The sequence below is a fragment of the Xenopus laevis genome, chromosome 2S (assembly GCF_017654675.1).
Source record: "Xenopus laevis strain J_2021 chromosome 2S, Xenopus_laevis_v10.1, whole genome shotgun sequence".
In the NCBI taxonomy this organism is placed as follows: Eukaryota; Metazoa; Chordata; class Amphibia; order Anura; family Pipidae; genus Xenopus; species Xenopus laevis.
In genome coordinates this window covers 24703826-24721812 of record NC_054374.1, presented here as the reverse complement: position 1 = coordinate 24721812, position 17987 = coordinate 24703826, and the positions used below count along the sequence as shown (strand labels likewise).

The window sequence follows — 17987 nt, the reverse complement described above, 5'->3', positions numbered from 1 at the left end:
ACCCCATCAAAGAAACAAATGCTCTGTAAGGCTACAAATGTATTATTATCACTACTTTTTATTCCTCGTCTTTCTATTCAGGCCTCTCCTATTTATATTCCAGTCTCTCATTCAAATCAGTGCAGTGATATAAAGTAGCAAGAATAATACATACATTATGTAGCCTTACAGAGAACACAGTCCCTCTTATATTACTATTCTAGTCTCTTATACAAATCAATGCATGGCTGCTAGTATCCAGATTGCTGCTGAAATTGCAAACTGGAGAGCTGCCGAATAAAAAGCTAAATTGCCTCAGAAAAGCACCCCCTATATCATACTAAAACAAAACCTAAAAGGCTTTAAGGGAAATTTCAAAGTGTTAATACAAATATGCAAAGTAGGAATGTTCTGGGCATGCAATACAATAGGCCCTGATGTCTAATATATTTAGACAGTAGGGTGTATTTTTGTGCATGCCCAGAGCATTCCTACTCCACATATTTGTATTAATATAAGGAGACTGAGAGTACAATCAAGGGAATATTTACACTACAGAGCCACGTTGTTTTGCTTTGTAACAGGAGGGAAACACATTCACCCGTGGGCATTCAGAGATGTGTGTGTGTATCAGTAGCTAGAACCCTATTTCTAATCCTCAAATAGTCTTTGATGGTTGACATTGTGCCGAGGGATTGAGGATTTACAGATGTGCTGCCATTTATGCGACAAAGGAACACTCAACTAGGAAACGATAATCCCATAATCATACAGTCAGGGGCTTTTGGAAGGGTTTTTCTTATCGTTAGATAACATTCATGAATATTGTTTGGATAAAAAGTTAGATATTAATATTCTTTCTTTTAAGCATTTTACATTACTCCTATCAGTGCCTGCACCGTTAGAGCTTACAATCAAAGGTCCTTATCACAGTCATACACACTTAGGGTAAGGGCACACCTGGCGGTTCGGGGAGATTTTGTCGCCTGGCAACTAATCGCCCCTTCTTTGAGGCAACTAATCTCTCCCTCTTGTGAGGCGACTTCAGAATACGAAGCGCGGCGTGTGACATGCTGCAGGCGACTTTTCTTTATAGCCTGCGCAAGCCCCAAAGAAGAGGCGATTAGTTGCCAGACGACTAAATCTTCCCTAAGGGCAGTGTCATCAGGAGCCTGTATGTTTTTGGAGTCTGGAAGAAAATGCCAAGAATTGAGGTCATTAATACATTTAGGGTTTTTTTTAACTATAAAATCCGAATTTTTAGTGGGAGAAAAAACCTCGAATTTTTTCAAGATTTATTATACCCTGAGGATGGTAAAAGTCTGAATCCGAAAATCCGGCATCTCAGACCTACCGAGGTTGTATATAAGTCAATGGGAGAGGTCCCTATTCTATTTGGAAATTTATGTGGTCTGTGGTGGAATTAGTATAACATTTTGGGCAAAAATCCCCAAAATTTGGGGTTCTCTGGAAAAGCCCGAAAAAATCAAGTGATTCGGGAAAAAACTCAGTTACAAATCGGATTTTCGCTTGATTTTTCCATGTTTGTCCCCAATCCCATGAAATCATGCTTTTTTTAAATAATAAATAAGGTCCAATCATGGATTCTATTTTTGTCTGACTTTTTTTGTTAAAATAGTCAGGAATATTTGGATTTTGACAATTAAAGCCCTCTGGTTTTACATTTTCCCAGAGTTTACTTTTTCTTATTGTCTCTTCATGTTCTTATGCATTTCGGTGGGGAGCATTTTAAGTTGTTGCCCATTTTCATTAAAAATAGATTTTCCCTCCTGTGAATGTTAGTTTTACTACAGTTTAAATCCAAACAGTTATTTCTCCTCTCCTCTTCTTTACTCTCCTAGGGGCAAATTCACTATTGGCCGAAAATGCACTAGCGACGGCTTTGCGCACTTCACCACACTTCGCCTGGGCTGCTCCAATTCACTAAAATCCAAAGTTTTGCCCAGGGAGGCGAAAAGGTAGCAAAGTTGCCCTAGCGTTAAGTCGTCAAGCAAAGCGAAGTTACGCTAGCGATGCCTGATTTGCATACGGCGGCAAGTTAAAGTACAATGGACGTATATGTAGCAGCAAATACATTACACTACACAAGCCTGGGAAAGCTTCATAAAATAAAATAGAGGTGTTATTTTGCCCTACACATGTGCCCACTGTATAGTTTATGTGCCATATGTTAGGAAATGTAGGGGGGAAGGAGGGTACCCCCAAAAAAATTTACAATCTTTTTCAGCCTATCACCCTTAAAAAAGTAAAAGACGCCAGCGGTTTTTGGGACTTAGAAAAATTTTTAACTTTTTTTTTTAAGCAAACCCTATCTACTCTATTGCACTTCGCCTGGTCTGAGGTGGCGAAGGCAAGTCTGGCACAAGATGTAACGTTCAGTAAAAGCCGCAAGTTAATGAATTAGCGTAGTAACGTCCCTTCGCCATAGCACAACTTTGCCTGACGTTAGGGTACGAAGTAGTGCTAGAGTATGTCTACTTCACTAGCGAATTTACGCCAGGACCCGTTAGTAAATCGGCGAAGTGGCAAAATTACGTCACGTTTTCTCCCATGAAGAAATAGGGAATGACCATGAAATAGGCCAAATGGTTAGAAGCAAAAGGGCGCACACCTCGGCCCACTGGGAGTTATCGAACACTGTATATGTAGGACCTCTGGATCCTAATACAAGGTGGCAACATTTACTCTTTTAAAAGTCAGAGATGAGCTTTAAATCAGGTGCAAATTACAAGAAGCAGGTGATGGGGTGAAGGGGGGCAATTCATTGTGGCACCCAAAGAATCCATGTGAGGTGACATGTCTGCTCTAGACGGTGGGACATGTAGGACAGTAGTCTTTTCTTTGAACTGAAAGTAACAATGAAAGTCTTTTAAGCAAATTAGAGAATCCAGAATATTGATTGGTATTAATATATATATATATATATATATATATATATATATATATATAGTGAATAAAGTACCCCCTCTTGTAAAATATAAGGATATTATTAGTTACCAAGGAGTTTCATGACCATATAAAAACACGAGGCCGAAGGCCGAGTGTTTTTATACAGGTCATGGAACTCCGAGGTAACTTCTAATATCCTCATATTTTACAACTGGGGGTACTTTATTTATTATAATACACAAATTTTAGTGAGTCATGTGACAGAAATGACATCACTACTCACCGTTTATAACTGATGACATCACTACTCACCGTTTATAAGGATATAATTTACAGGATATTCATGGCTTTTGTGTATTATATATATATATAATATGTGTTGATCCAGGGGCTGGTTGATTTCCACACTGGGGTGGGAAATTTGTTTTATATTACATTGTGGGGGTATTTAAAGGCAACATCGGGTGTCTGGATTCTTCTGGATGCTCTAGAGCAGATCTGGCAAATAGTATTGATGGATATACAGTAAACCTCAACAACTTCTTTTTGATTCATGGGTTCATTATGAGTCTTGGAAGTCGATCTTTTCACTGAGATGCCCGTTACTGGGCAAGTGTGCAGAAAATATCCACGTTTCATGGGAAACCTTGCGAGCAGTAGTGTTTAACCTTCCGAGAGCCCGCAGGGTTAATTTGTAGTGCTCAGCTGTCTCGCTGCGTCCTTTCGCAGTATGCCAGGCCTTTGTTGAAAACAGCACCATCGAAACTGGGCTCTGTGCCATGCACCTGAGTCTCGTTGGAGCTAATTAGTTTAACCAGCCTTCATTTGCATATGGGTCTGGCACAGGGCAGCGGAGCAGGAAAGAATGGAGGGGGCATCAGATGGAACATACTAAGCACAGACTGGAAGAGGCTGCTCCATTCATCCCACTGTTATGTCATTCCCTTTAAATGCTGCCTTTCTTCTCTCTTAATTAACGGAGCGATAATTTGATTTTTATTAAAAATGTTGCCTGTCTCCAAGTTTTAAAGAACATTTCATTTAATTGCAAATGAATACTAAGCCTCCGACTAATTGCCTTGCAGGGATTAAGGGGATATATATATATATATATATATATGTTTATCTAAGAAAATAAATGAACTTCTTTGTCTGTGAGCACTACTGGCCAGCTAAAGATACACATTAACCTGTGCAACACTTTGTAATATTGTGTACTTTGTGTCTGTGCCTAAAAACCCTACGTAACACTTTGTAATACTGTGTCGTTTGGGCTGTTCATGTCTTTCTGTACTCCCTTTTACTTTCTTTCTGCCAAAAACAGCAGTGCCATCTTACTTTACGGTAGGAGGTCTAAACATACACTCTAGGTAAGAGCAGCTGTCTTAAAGGAACAGTAACACTAAAAAATTTACTTCAGAAAGTCTATATAGGGGGCAGCCATTCAAGCACAGGATATACAGTAGATTTCAGATAAGTACTACTATAGTTTATATAAACAAGCTGCTGTGTAGCCATGGGGGCAGCCATTCAAGCACAGGATACACAGTAGATAACAGATAAGTACTACTATTGTTTATACAAACAAGCTGCTTTGTAGCCATGGGGGCAGCCATTCAAGCATAGGATACACAGTAGATAACAGATAAGTACTACTATAGTTTATATAAACAAGCTGCTGTGTAGCTATAGGGGCAGCCTCTCAAAGCTGAAAAAGGATACACAATAGATAACAGATAAGCTCTGTAGTATACAATGGGATTCTTCAGAACTTATCTGTTATCTATAGTTTATGTAAACAAGCTGCTGTGTAGCCATGGGGGCAGCCATTCAAGCACAGGATACACCGTAGATAACAGATAAGTACTACTATAGTTTATATAAACAAGCTGCTGTGTAGCCATGGGGGCAGCCATTCAAAGCTGAAAAAGGAGAGAAGGCCCAGTATACACCGCCAATAACAGATAAGCTCTGTAGTATACAATGGGATTCTTCAGAACTTATCTGTTATCTCTTGAGTCTGCATAAAACCCAGATGTACTGCCAAACAGAGTCTCCTGTAGGCTGCCAATTAGCCAATCACAGCCCTTACTCGTTACTCCAGAAATGTTTTGCTTGTGTTACTCCCTAACTCTTTTTACATTGGATTGTTTCGGTGGCAGCAGCAGGCCCATGGCCCCGGGTCACTTCCCATTGTAACCAAATTAAGGATATAATACCATCTAATGAATTCATATGGTAGCATACAAGCATACTGTCAGCTGGCGGGTGCACTTTGAGTTATTGTCTTGTTCGTGTCCTCCAAATGTCACCTTTGCTTTCAAGCTGGCATCGACCTTCCTTGGCTAACGTTCCTGGGGGTTGAGATATTGGAACAGATGTAGTTTCAGTGTACAACAGAGCCCTGTCTCCTCTCTATTGATCCACAGAAGCGGAATTATCAGCCGTTGCCATTTTCTTGATTTCTTCCCCCAAGCATATGTTCAGAACTAATTATTTTAACCCTGTGAGCTGTTTGTCGGCACGGGAAACACTTATTAATGATCACAGCGGTGTCAGGCCGTGTTACACAAAGTGCCATTCATTTGCTGCATGGCCCATACACGGCTCTCTGCGGTTTCAAGTGCAAAACCGTTACACACAGACATCTGCTTTCCTTCATATTTACTCATTAATCAAGAACACCAGGATTTTGTTGTCACTTAAATATTTATCCTGGTTTTTGGCCATAGGAGGTCACAACAGAGACAAAGCCGATTTTGGTGGCGTCGGTTTTTATCTGTTGCATTAATAGGAACAGTCAACCCTTCGAAAGCCTTCTACCCCCCCTTTTTTTTGCGTGGGATTGTATAGGGATTTCTCTTAACCTACATCTGTCTGTGTGATGGGAGCCTCCATTATACCGGGCCATTTATAGAGCCCCGTGGAAGTAGATCTGGTTTAAACATTATTTATAGCAACAAACAAGAGTGCCTATTATAATGAATTCAGCATTTATATTATCTGGGATATTGAATTATTGTGATACTCCGTTATCCCTGACACAAATTCCCATCACAAGCCTTGTACCCTGCTCTGGGATTATTTCTATATTCAATATGGTCATTCCAGTAACAAAATAAGCATTTGAGTCATTCGGTTTGTATAATACAGGTATAGGACTCGTTATCAAGAAAAACTCTGAATTATGGAATGGCCATCGCCCATAGACTCCACTATAATGAAATAATCCAAATTTAAAAGAAATTATTTCACTTTTCTCTAGGGATCCACCGAATCCACTATTTTGGATTCTGCCGAACCCCCGAATCCTTCGCGAAAGAACCGAACCAAATCCTAATTTGCATGTGCAAATTAGGGATGGGAAGAAGAAAACATTTTTACTTCCTTATTTTGTGAGAAAAAGTCACGCAATTTCCTTCCCTGCCGCTAATTTGCATATGCAAATTAGGATTCGGTTCGGCCGAGCAGAAGGATTCGGCCTAATCTGAATCCCTACTTTTGTCTGTAATATTAAAACAGTAGTTTGTACTTGATCCAAACTAAGATTATTAATGAATCTTTATTTGAACCAAAATCAGCTTTTTGGGTTTATTAAATGTTTACTTATAATTTTCTAGCAGACTTAAGGTATGAAGATCCAATTAACGGAAAGATCTGTTATCCGGAAGACCCCAAGTCTCTAGAATTCTGGATTATAGATCCCATACCAGTACTTATTTCTGTAAATGCAATGCGCCATCAAACCATGTCCTAATGTTTTTTGGGAGTCACCCTTCTCAAATTATCTCCCATAAAGGCAGAGCTGTGTGCATGATCCAGGGCATTGCCAGGGCTGTATTTTACATATAGGCACCGGAAGGCCCATGGTTTGGGTGGCACCTTTATTAAATTAAGGCTTACAAATATTTCCCCTGTGGCTTAATCTGGCTGGGGGCTTACCCTCTCCTTTGTGATTGAAGGTGGTAGTTGGAGGTCTGGTGCCTAGGGCAGCATCAGACCAAAATATGACACTGAGGGGTTATTTATCTGAATGCTAAAAACACAAAAATCTCAAGTTTATTTTACTAGAAAAAATAATTTTTAGTGGAAACAAACTCAAACTTTTTCGAGATTTATTGTGCAACCAAGGCTGCAAAAAGTCAGAGTCTGAACATCCTCCATCTCAGACCTGCCAAGGTTGTATATAAGTCAGTGGGAGAGTTCCCTATCCCATTTGGAAGTTTCTGTGGTCTAGGCTGAAATTAGCCTGAAAATATAACTATTTGGGGCTTTTCTGGCAAAAAAACGAAAAAATTCGGGATTTCGGGAAAAAGCACAAAAAAAATCAAGTGATTTGGTGAAAGAATTGTACAATTTGGGTTTTCGCACGATTTATTCCCCAATCCGATTAAATCCTGCTTTTTATTAACAAATAAGGTCAAATCAGGGATTCTAGTTTGATCAGCCTTTTTTATTTTAAAAAATCTGATAAATTTGGATGTTGATAAATAACCCACTAAGTGTTGGCATGGGCATGATGGTGGCTGTATCAAGGTATGTCTAAAACCTGAAAAAAAAAGTGTCAAGGAGTTGGGGGGGGGGGGGGATAACATTTGTACAGTGGCCATGGATCTCTAGTTATGACATTGTTTTTAGAAAGACATATTGGGACATTAGAGATATTTGAAATGCAAATAGACTGCCAGCAATGCTGGTACATGTGGGAGACATGAGAGTCCCCTGGCAAGCCCCTTCCTTGTGCATTTTTCATGCATGTTATCCGTGTTAAATTGTCAGTGTAGTAGGAATATAGGCCATGAAATCAGAAATTGCTCATTTGTTGCGGAGCCTGACTTATTCTTTTCTTTCCCTTTGCTTATTTCTTCTGGAGCTGAAGGCGTAATTTCTATTGTTTGTAAGAAACGGAAGGCTGAGCAGGACACTCCGAGCAGAACATGTACACAGAGAGACAAGATAAAAGCTTATAGCGCCTTATACTCATGTTTCATGTATGGTACAATGAAATAATGATTGGGTCGGCTGAGAAATCACTGCACCCACCTCCCTACACTGGTGCAAGCACAAAGGCAAATGTGGCACGATACATAGTGCAGGTGTGCTTTCTTTAAAGGAACAGTAAAACCAAAACACAAAAGTGTCTTAAACTGATGAAAATATAGTGTACCGTTGCCTTGCACTGGTACAACTGGTGTGTTTGCTTCAAAAACTCTACTATAGTTTATATAAACAAGATGCTGTGTAGCCATGGGGGCAGCCATTCAAGCACAGGATACACAGTAGATAACAGATAAGTACTACTATAGTTTATATAAACAAGCTGCTGTGTAGCCATGGGGGCAGCCATTCAAAGCTAAAAAAGGAGAAAAGGCACAGGATACACAGCAGATAACAGATAAGTTCTGTAGCATACAATGGGATTCTTATGAATTTATCTGTACAGGTATGGGACCTGTTATGCAGATTGTTCGGGACCTTGTGCTTTCCGGATATTTCTGTAATTTGGATCTTCATAATTTAAGTCTACTAGAAAATGATGTAAACATTAAATATACACAATAAAATGGTTTTGCTTCCAATAAGGACCAATAATATCTTAGGTTGGGTCAAGTACAAGGTACTGTTTTATTATTACAGAGAAAAATGAAATCATTTTTAAAAAATTGGATAATTTGGATAAAATGGAGTCTGTGGGAGCCAATCCATAATTCAGAGCTTTCTGGATAACAGCTTTCCGGATAACGGATCCCCTATCTGTTTCTACTGTGTATCCTGTGCTTGAGGCTGCCCCCATGGCTACACAGCAACTTGTTTATATAAACTATAGTAGTACTTATCTGTTATCTACTGTGTATCCTGTGCTTGAATGGCTGTCCCCATGGCTACACAGCAGCTTGTTTATATAAACTATAGTAGAGTTTTTGAAGCAAACACACCAGTTTTACCAGTGCAGGGCAACACTACATTATATTTTCATTAGTTTAAAACACTTTAGTTTTTTGGTGTTACTGTTCCTTTAACTGCTGAATTTGTGCTTTGAATTGAAGACAAAATCTATCTGTCTGATATACAATAATATATAACTGATAATATATATAGGGCAGATTGTTGTCTCATGCTTTTTATAACTGCATTTTTCTTGATTGCTACATAAAAGGAGAGGCGCAGGGAGTGAAATAAAGGATTGTGTTTCTCTTTCCAAGGGCCTTACCCTTTCCCAAGATTTTTTTCTCAGCAGGCGCTCTGTATATGCACATGTAGGTCACACTTCCACCCAGTTCATTTCCCACTTGGAAAACACTCACTGTGGTTACCAAAATGATTGTTTGTTTTCTTCCAGCGGAAGATCAATAGCACCCAGGGTACTTAATATATCTGCTTTGTATTCAGTATATACATGTGAGAGAGAGAGAAAGCAGCACCCATTCAGTGAGAAAACAGCACCCATTCAGTGAGAAAGCAGCACCCATTCAGTGAGAAAACAGCACCCATTCAGTGAGAAAACAGCACCCATTCAGTGAGAAAACAGCACCCATTCAGTGAGAAAACAGCACCCATTCAGTGATAAAGCAGCACCCATTCAGTGAGAAAACAGCACCCGTTCGGTGAGAAAGCAGCACCCATCCATTGAGAAAACAGCATCCATTCAGAGTGATAAAGAAGCACCCATTCAGTGATAAAGCGGCACCCATTCAGTGATAAAACAGCACCCATTCAGTGAGAAAGCAGCACCCATTCAGTGAGAAAAAAGCACCCGTTCAGTGAGAAAGCAGCACCCATTCAGTGAGAAAGCAGCACCCATTCAGTGAGAAATCAGTGCCCATTCAGTAAAAATTGCACCCATTCAGTGAGAAAGCAGCACCCATTCAGTGAGAAAACAGCACCCGTTCAGTGAGAAAGCAGCACCCATTCAGTTAGAAAGCAACACCCATTCAGTGAGAAAGCAATACCCATTCAGTGAGAAAACAGCACCCATTCAGTGATAAAACAGCTCCCATTCAGTGAGAAAGCAGCACCCATTCAGTGAGAAAACAGCACCCATTCAGTGAGAAAGCAGCACCCATTCAGTGAGAAAACAGCACCCGTTCGGTGAGAAAGCAGCACTCATTCAGTGAGAAATCAGCAGCCATTCAGTAAAAATAGCACCCATTCAGTGAGAAAGCAGCACCCATTCAGTGAGAAAGCAGCACCCATTCAGTGAGAAAGCAGTACATATTTAGTGAGAAATCAGCACCCATTCAGTAAAAATAGCACCCATTCAGTGAGAAAGCAGCACCCGTTCAGTGAGAAAGCAGCACCCATTCAGTGAGAAAACAGCACATTCAGTAAGAAAGCTGCACCCATTCAGTGAAAAATCAGCACCCATTCAGTAAAAACAGCACCCATTCAGTGAGAAAGCAGCACCTATTCAGTGAGAAAAAAGCAGCCGTTCAGTGAGAAAGCAGCACCCATTCAGTGAGAAAGCAGCACCCATTCAGTGAGAAATCAGTGCCCATTCAGTAAAAATTGCACCCATTCAGTGAGAAAGCAGCACCCATTCAGTGAGAAAACAGCACCCGTTCAGTGAGAAAGCAGCACCCATTCAGTTAGAAAGCAACACCCATTCAGTGAGAAAGCAACACCCATTCAGTGAGAAAGCAATACCCATTCAGTGAGAAAACAGCACCCATTCAGTGATAAAACAGCTCCCATTCAGTGAGAAAGCAGCACCCATTCAGTGAGAAAACAGCACCCATTCAGTGAGAAAGCAGCACCCATTCAGTGAGAACATCCATTCAGTATGAAAGCAGCACCCATTCAGTGCACGTTGGCTTTATACAACTATTACCCATGCCCTCTTGAGAGTAAATACTGTTCCCTTGAGCAGTTACAGATGGAACTTTCATAAAAGCTCAAAAAGTGATCATTTATTAGCTATTTGTGTGCTAATTATAACTTATGCCTGTGGAATCAACCTTTCTCCCAAACCTGGTGGCACACATGCCAATTTGTCCATTGTGCCCCTTCTGATGAATGGAAGTTCTAGGGTCCCCACAGCAGTTGCATCAGTAGGGGAACCTGACTTGCACCTAGTGAATCCGATACAAACGGCATTTTGAATGTCAGCTTCTGAGATGAAGCCATCCCCACTTTGAAAATACTAGGCATCCGATTTGCATCAAACTGCAAATATAGGGGTCTGTTTACTAAAGTGCGGTAAATCTGACTTTATGTTATCGCTGAGAATATTTGTACGCCAGAATATTCGCAGCGACTAAGTTTACTAAACAGCGATGCGCTCAGAAGTCATTGCGATCACTTGCGGTAACTATGTTAAGGAAGCAGCTAACTTTAGCGGTAATTTTAGCGAGTTGCGAGTTTTCTGGCGAAAAATTACGTTTTTGCGAATATTTATGCTATAAAATAGTCTTGTTTTATGGCGGTTATTATGGCAATTTTTTACTGTGACATTTATGGCCAGAAATGCATCTTCAAAACTCATAAACTTTATTGACTGATGATTATACCATCCAACAACATTACCAGAGTAACACCAATCAAACATGTCTGCATCATATAAACCCTTCTGCCAATAGAATCATATGAACAAGAAATGATACCAGTCAATCTCTTTGCTTCATAGAAATGCACAGTTTAATGTAGCCAATCACAATGAAACCAAAAAAGCGTAGGGGCTGACGAATCCTTGGACTGTGATGCCGCTGCCAATAATACGCCTCTGAGCTGAAACTGCTGCTGTTGCACCAGATAGAAGCAGAAGCCAAAACATCCTGACAGCAATAGCTACAGATCTGTCTCCTGTCAGCAAAGAATGATGGGTATTATGGGATATTTCCTGCCCCTTGAGAATTTTCTGGCGAAAAAAATACTTTTACGCCACTACATAAGTGGCGGTAAAAGTTTGTGAATATTCTGGCGTTAATTTGGACTTTAGCACATTTCGCTGTTTAGTAAACCATGCGTTAATGTGTACATAGCGTTATTTTCAGCGAATGCGATAACTGGCGAACAATTATTCTTGCGCAAGAAAATTTGCAAATTTATATTTACCGCAGGTTAGTAAACTGTCGATAACATATTTGGCGAAAATTCTGTTTATATATTGTTCGAATATTTTTAACGCACTTTAGTAAACGGACCCCATAGCGTCCGTCTTGGTGCATCAGGTACAAGTGCAGCAGATTCAACTGGGAGCACAGCCACGATTACACCATAATTATTGCATAAAACATGGCGTCATTAATAACCCCTTTGATCCCTTTTTGTCCGTTGTGTTTATTCATTTATTTTATTAATGAAACGGTCATCAAAGACCTTTTAGATCTATCATACTCTTTCTGGGTTGTTTGTTCCTGAGAGTAGCATACACCTGTTGCAAAAATGGTTCACTCTTAAAGGGTAAGCAAACCCAATATAAAATTGCAGATCTAAGCAACTTCCCAATATACATTCCACATTTTCAATGGTTTTCAAGTAATTTGTAAATGTAATTGCCATGGTAAAGCAGAATCTGTCTGTCCCTTTCTGTTCTCTGCCCTGATGGTTTGGACTTTAGCAGAAGCCATACCTCCCAACATTTTGGAAGTAAAAAGAGGGACAAAAAATTTTTTTCCGCACATAGCGCAGCAATTTTTTTGACCACACCCCTTTCTGTGGCCACACCCCCAATTACCATGTTTGTTTTACAAAATTTGGCAGGTTATGAAAGTTTGAAAATATTTCTCCTTATCTAAACTGTTTTTATGTCTCAAAATTGTTACAAAGTATCTTATTTGCACCTGTTAGCTGTTCTGGGCTTTCTGCTAAAAGCCAATTTAGTGAGAAACTTTGTTTCTTTTTCTGGCTGTTCAGTGCAGAGAAAAGAGGGACTTTCCAGTACAAATGAGGGACTGCAGGTTGAGCTGTCAAAAGAGGGACTGTCCCTCCGAAAAAGGGACAGTTGGGAGGTATGGCAGAAGCTATCTGATCAACAGACTTGGAGGTAGGCTTGGGTGCCCAAAGATTACCCACAGAAAAGTAGATAACATGCAAGTGTGTGCCAGTATTACTTGTGGATTCAGGTATGGGTGCCAATCAGTTGGTCTGTGGGTAGTAGGTCAAGTCTTGAGTCTTGTTATAAGAAGGTAGTCCATTGGTAGTGGGCGTTGGGTCAGGTTGTGGGTAAGGCAGTTGCGGGTAGTGTTGGGTTGTGGGTCAGTGGGTTTGAGAACGGACTTTTGTCATATCATTTGAGATACAGAACCAGTTACGAAAAAAGGGGCACTGCTTTCAATTTTTTGGGAATCTTTTTTTTGAAAACTTACCGTTTCTTTCTGACTTGGGTCTATATCCCCTTTAAACTTCGCTGTTGACGTAATACATTCCCAGCCGTAGCCCTCCCTATTGGCAGTTGATGCCCCTTAAAGAGGGAGAGTCGCCCACATTTTTGTGAACACACACTAAACAGAATGGAAGAAGATTACTGTCTCTAAACCCTGCGTTTATACTCCCACCAAACTTTACTCATCGCTGTTCCTAAAGGGCAAGCATAACTAGATTTTAAAAGTTAAAAAAAAGCAAAGCGAGTGCGTTTCTAATAAGCCATTAAATTATCTTGAATAAAAAAAAAAAGTTTATGTGCTTTTAAGGCAATTATGTTGTTATACAGAGCCAGTTTATCTTCGAAGGTCGGCGTTGGCTTTCAGAACTTTACCTTTTTTTTGCCTGTGACACGGCGGTGTGCATATTCCTTTTATTGGAACACAAAGGTAATAAAAGCTTCCTCTGTGCAGGAGTCCAGAAATGATTACTGGAATTAGCTGCAATATGAATTGGGAGGGGAGACATTCATGCACATGCCACGGGGAACCTGGTAAAGAGGGACGGAGCTGAATATTAACCAACCTGTTGGCACAGACATCTGTTGAGTGGTGAAATTGACCTTTCTGGCACACAAAAAAGGCAAAAAGGATTTATTCTCATAGGATTTTTCTCAGGGGGGTTGATATATTTATAATAATTACAGTATATAGCAGCACCGCCAACCGTTCTGTAAACAGTTTTTTAACTTTTTGCTTTATCTGCCGTTGCCAAAAACCCCTTTAAACCATATACACACTGTTAAATTAAAGACAGGCAAATTCCAATGAAGGGGATGCGAAAAGTCGGAGAGAGGACTGCATCAATGATATAGTGCCCTCAATCCAACAGAAAAATCAAGCCTGCCCAATCTGGGTGATTTTTGGCCAAATATCTATCGCGGAGGCCTGTCAGATCGGTCTGAAGGATTCTGCAGCTTAAATCTGCCTGGCCACCTTAAAGGGGTTGTTCACCTTCCAAACCCTTTTTTTCAGTTTAGTTATTTCAGATCGTTCACCACAAATAAATAATTTTTTTCAATTGCTTTCCGTTTTTTAAATTTTTTATCATTTTTTCATATTGAAGTTTAAAGGGGTGGCTCGCCTTCAAGTTAACTTTTAGTATGTTGTAAAATGGCAAATTTTAAGCAACTTTTGAATTGGTCTTCATTATTTAATTTGTATAGTTTTTTTTAATAACTTGGCTTTTTCTTTGGACTCTTTCCAGCTTTCACATGGGGGTCACTGACCCCATCTAAAAAAACAAATGCTCTGTAAGGGCTCTTACTCACGAGCGGTTGTAGCTGCGCTCCCGTTTTTCTGCGTTCAGCCACAGGGGAGCGCAGGAATAGTCGCATTACATTTTTTCCAATGGGGCTGTACTTACACAGGCGCGTGTAGGCACCGAACGCAGGAAAAATGCAGCATGTTGCGTCTCAACCTGCGTTCGGCGCCTACACGCGTCTGTGTGAGTACAGCCCCATTGGAAAAAATGTAATGCGTCTATTCCTGCACTCCCCTGCGGCTGAACGCAGAAAAAAGGAACCCAGGGGAGCACAGCTACAACCGCTCGTGAGTAAGAGCCCTAAGGCTAAACATTGATTGTTATTGCTACTTTTTATTATTCATCTTTCTATTCAGGCCTCTCCTATTCATTTTCCATTCTCTTATTCAAATCAATGCATGGTTGCTAGGGGAATTTGGAACCTAGCAACCAAACTGCTGACATTGCAAACTGAAGAGCTGCACAATAAAAAGCTAAATAACTCAAAAACCACAAATATTAAAAAATGAAGAACGATTGCAAATTGTCTCAGAATATCACTCTCTACATCAGACTAAAAGTTAACCCAAAGGAGAACAACCCCTTTAATGTTGATGACTCTGGTGTTTCAGTCTGGCAGCTCAGTGATCCAGGAGCATCTGAACTGTTACAAATTGATACATGTAGTGGCTACATGAATTGATACATTTATCAACAGTGTCTCTGTTACTACTATTGTATCAATTCTAGCAGCTGTCTTTAATGACACTCACGGATTCTGTTCAGCACAGCCATGGATAACAAATGTATCCACTAAATATATCAATTTAGAATAGTTACGGGGGTCAGTGACCCCCTCCCAGCAGCTTTAGAAGATGAAAAATTAAAGTTTACACTTCAGTATTAGAAAAACAAATAGAAAATAGAAAGCAATTGCAAAAAGTCTTTATTTCTGGTGAAATAGCTGAAAACAACTAAATTGGAAAAAGTGTTTGATGGTGATCAACCCCAGCATTTCCCATATTTGGTTCCCAAACTCTCCTGCACCCTCCCTGGTAAACTATTCATGAATAATTGCCCACAGACCCCCTCCCTTCCAAACCCACTCCACATAGTGCTGACTTGATTGAGTCATTTGTAGATTGTTGTGATTGAGGCATGGTGTGCAGGGGTTATGACTTTAGAATGAGAAAATGTTGGGAGGTACAATATGAATGACTGCGCCCACTACAGTGGATAAGAGACAGGAATATGGAGAGGCAGCAGGGTATCTTGATTAGTAGGCCCCTATATTTTACTGGCTTCCAACACCAGCTATGCTTGGTACTTGGAAAACCTCCTCAACATACTTGGGCATGAAACATGTTAACTTGTCTGAGGAAGTTATGAGGAAATACCAACATACTCGGGCATGAAGTGCGTTAACTTGTCTGAGGAAGTTCTGAGGAAATGTTGAAACACTAGGGCATGACACATATTAAAGTGGACCTGTCACCTACATATAAAAAACTGCATAATGAAAGTCCTTTCCAAATTAAATATGGAACCCCAAAAATTGTTTTCATTAAAATATCCATACCTGTTATAAAGGTGTTTAAATATCTAAACTGTCAATCAAATATTACCTGCCCCACCTCTATGCCCGTGGCATAGAGGCAGGGCAATCAATTACTTTCACTTTCCATTCAGCACTTCCTACATGTCACTGCTCTCCTCACATTCCCCCTTCCCTCCTCAGGCTCTATAATTGTGTAGGGCCCTGCACATGGACATTAGGTCCCTCATTCTGGTGCATACACAAGATTTTGGGGTGATACACAATTTCCCTTAATAGCCGTATCCACAAAATGGCAGCTGCCTGCTTGCTGTGATTGTATAATTCCAAAACAGAAGGAAACAAAATTGAAATAATAAATACAGTGTAAGTAAAGTTTATTTTGCTCAACTAACATGATAGAAAAGAATTTGAAATTTTTTCTTAGGGTGACAGGTCCCCTTTAACTTGGCTAACGAAATGCTGATGTACTAGGGCACAAAACGCGGTAACTTTTCTGAGGAGGTTCTGAGGAAATGCCTTCATACTAGGGCACAAAATGCGTTAATTTGTTTGAGGAAGTTCTGAAGAAATGTTGACACACTAGGGCATGACACATATTAACTTAACTACTAGGGCACAAAATGCGGTAAATTTCCTGAGGAAGTTCTGAGGAAATGCCAACATATTAGGGCACAAAACACGTTAACTTGTTTGAGGAAGTGCCCACATACTAGGGCATGAAACCCGTTAACTTGTCTGAGGAAATTCTGAGGAAATGTCGACATATTAGGGCATGATATGTGTTAACTTGTCTGAGGAAGTTCTGAGTACATGCCGACATACTAGGGCACAAAACAAAACTTGTCTGAGGAAGTGCTGACATACTAGGGCATGAAACGCATTAACTTGTCTAAGAAAGTTCTGAGGAAGTGCCAACATACTAGGGCATGAAACGCAATAACTTGTCTGAGGAAGTTCTGAGGAACTGCCAACATACTAGGGCATGAAACGTGTTAACTTGTCTGAGGAAGTGCCTACATACTAGGGCTTAAAATGTGTTAACTTGTCTGAGGAAGTTCTGAGGAAATGCCGACATGCTAAGGCACAAAAAGCATTAACTTGTCTAAGGAAGTTCTGAGGAAGTGTCGATATACTAGGGCATGAAACAGGTTATCTTGTCTTGCACGTGTGTGCCTGAATAAAGCCAGGTTGTTATAAAGTCAGCGATCTCCGGTCATCCTTCGGTTCAGCTGGAGAGTGATATTGTGTGTTTCAGAGCAATGTACTACAGAACTGCTGAACTCTTGTGAGTGCAGCAGCTGGGAGGAGACTCCCAAAATGCTCAGCAGGAGTTTAACAGCCTCTGTTCATTCAAGCCATTTCCTCACAATATTAATACAGAATATTACAGAGCAGCCTCGGTGTGAGAGCAGAAACTGTTAGAGAAATTGGCTCATTGGGAGACATGTTGGTAGTTCCTATCCCTCTGGCATGGAGCCATTATATTCACTCAGTAATAACCACAGGGTCACCCCTCAGTGCTTATTATTGCCTTTCTATTTGTGTCTCTAATGAAACAGATGGTTATTCTAATAAATAACTCACACTGTTAAAAGGGACACTGATATTGCACCATTTACATTTCCAGTTTAATTCACCCCAACATAGAAAATTCACTAGGGCCTTGTGATTATTTCTTACATAAAAAAATACAGTACAGGTACGAGACCTGTTATCCAAAATGCTCAGGACCTGGGCTTTTACCCGTAATTTGGATCTTCATACCTTAAGTCTACTAGAAAATCACGTAAACATTAAATAAACCCAACAGGCTGGTTTTGCTTCCAATAAGGATTAATTATATCTTAGTTGGGATCAAGTACAAGCTACTGTTTTATTATTACAGCGTAAAAGGAAATAATTGTAAACATGTTGGATTATTTGATTAGGAGTCTATGGG

General features: G+C 40.1%; 1 protein-coding gene across 4 annotated transcripts in view; it reads left to right on the top strand.

Annotated features, from left to right (window-relative positions):
- ildr2.S (immunoglobulin-like domain containing receptor 2 S homeolog) overlaps window positions 1–17987 on the top strand; it is a 119185-nt gene that overhangs the window by 48316 nt on the left and 52882 nt on the right. The gene's annotated exons all lie outside the window — the stretch shown is intronic.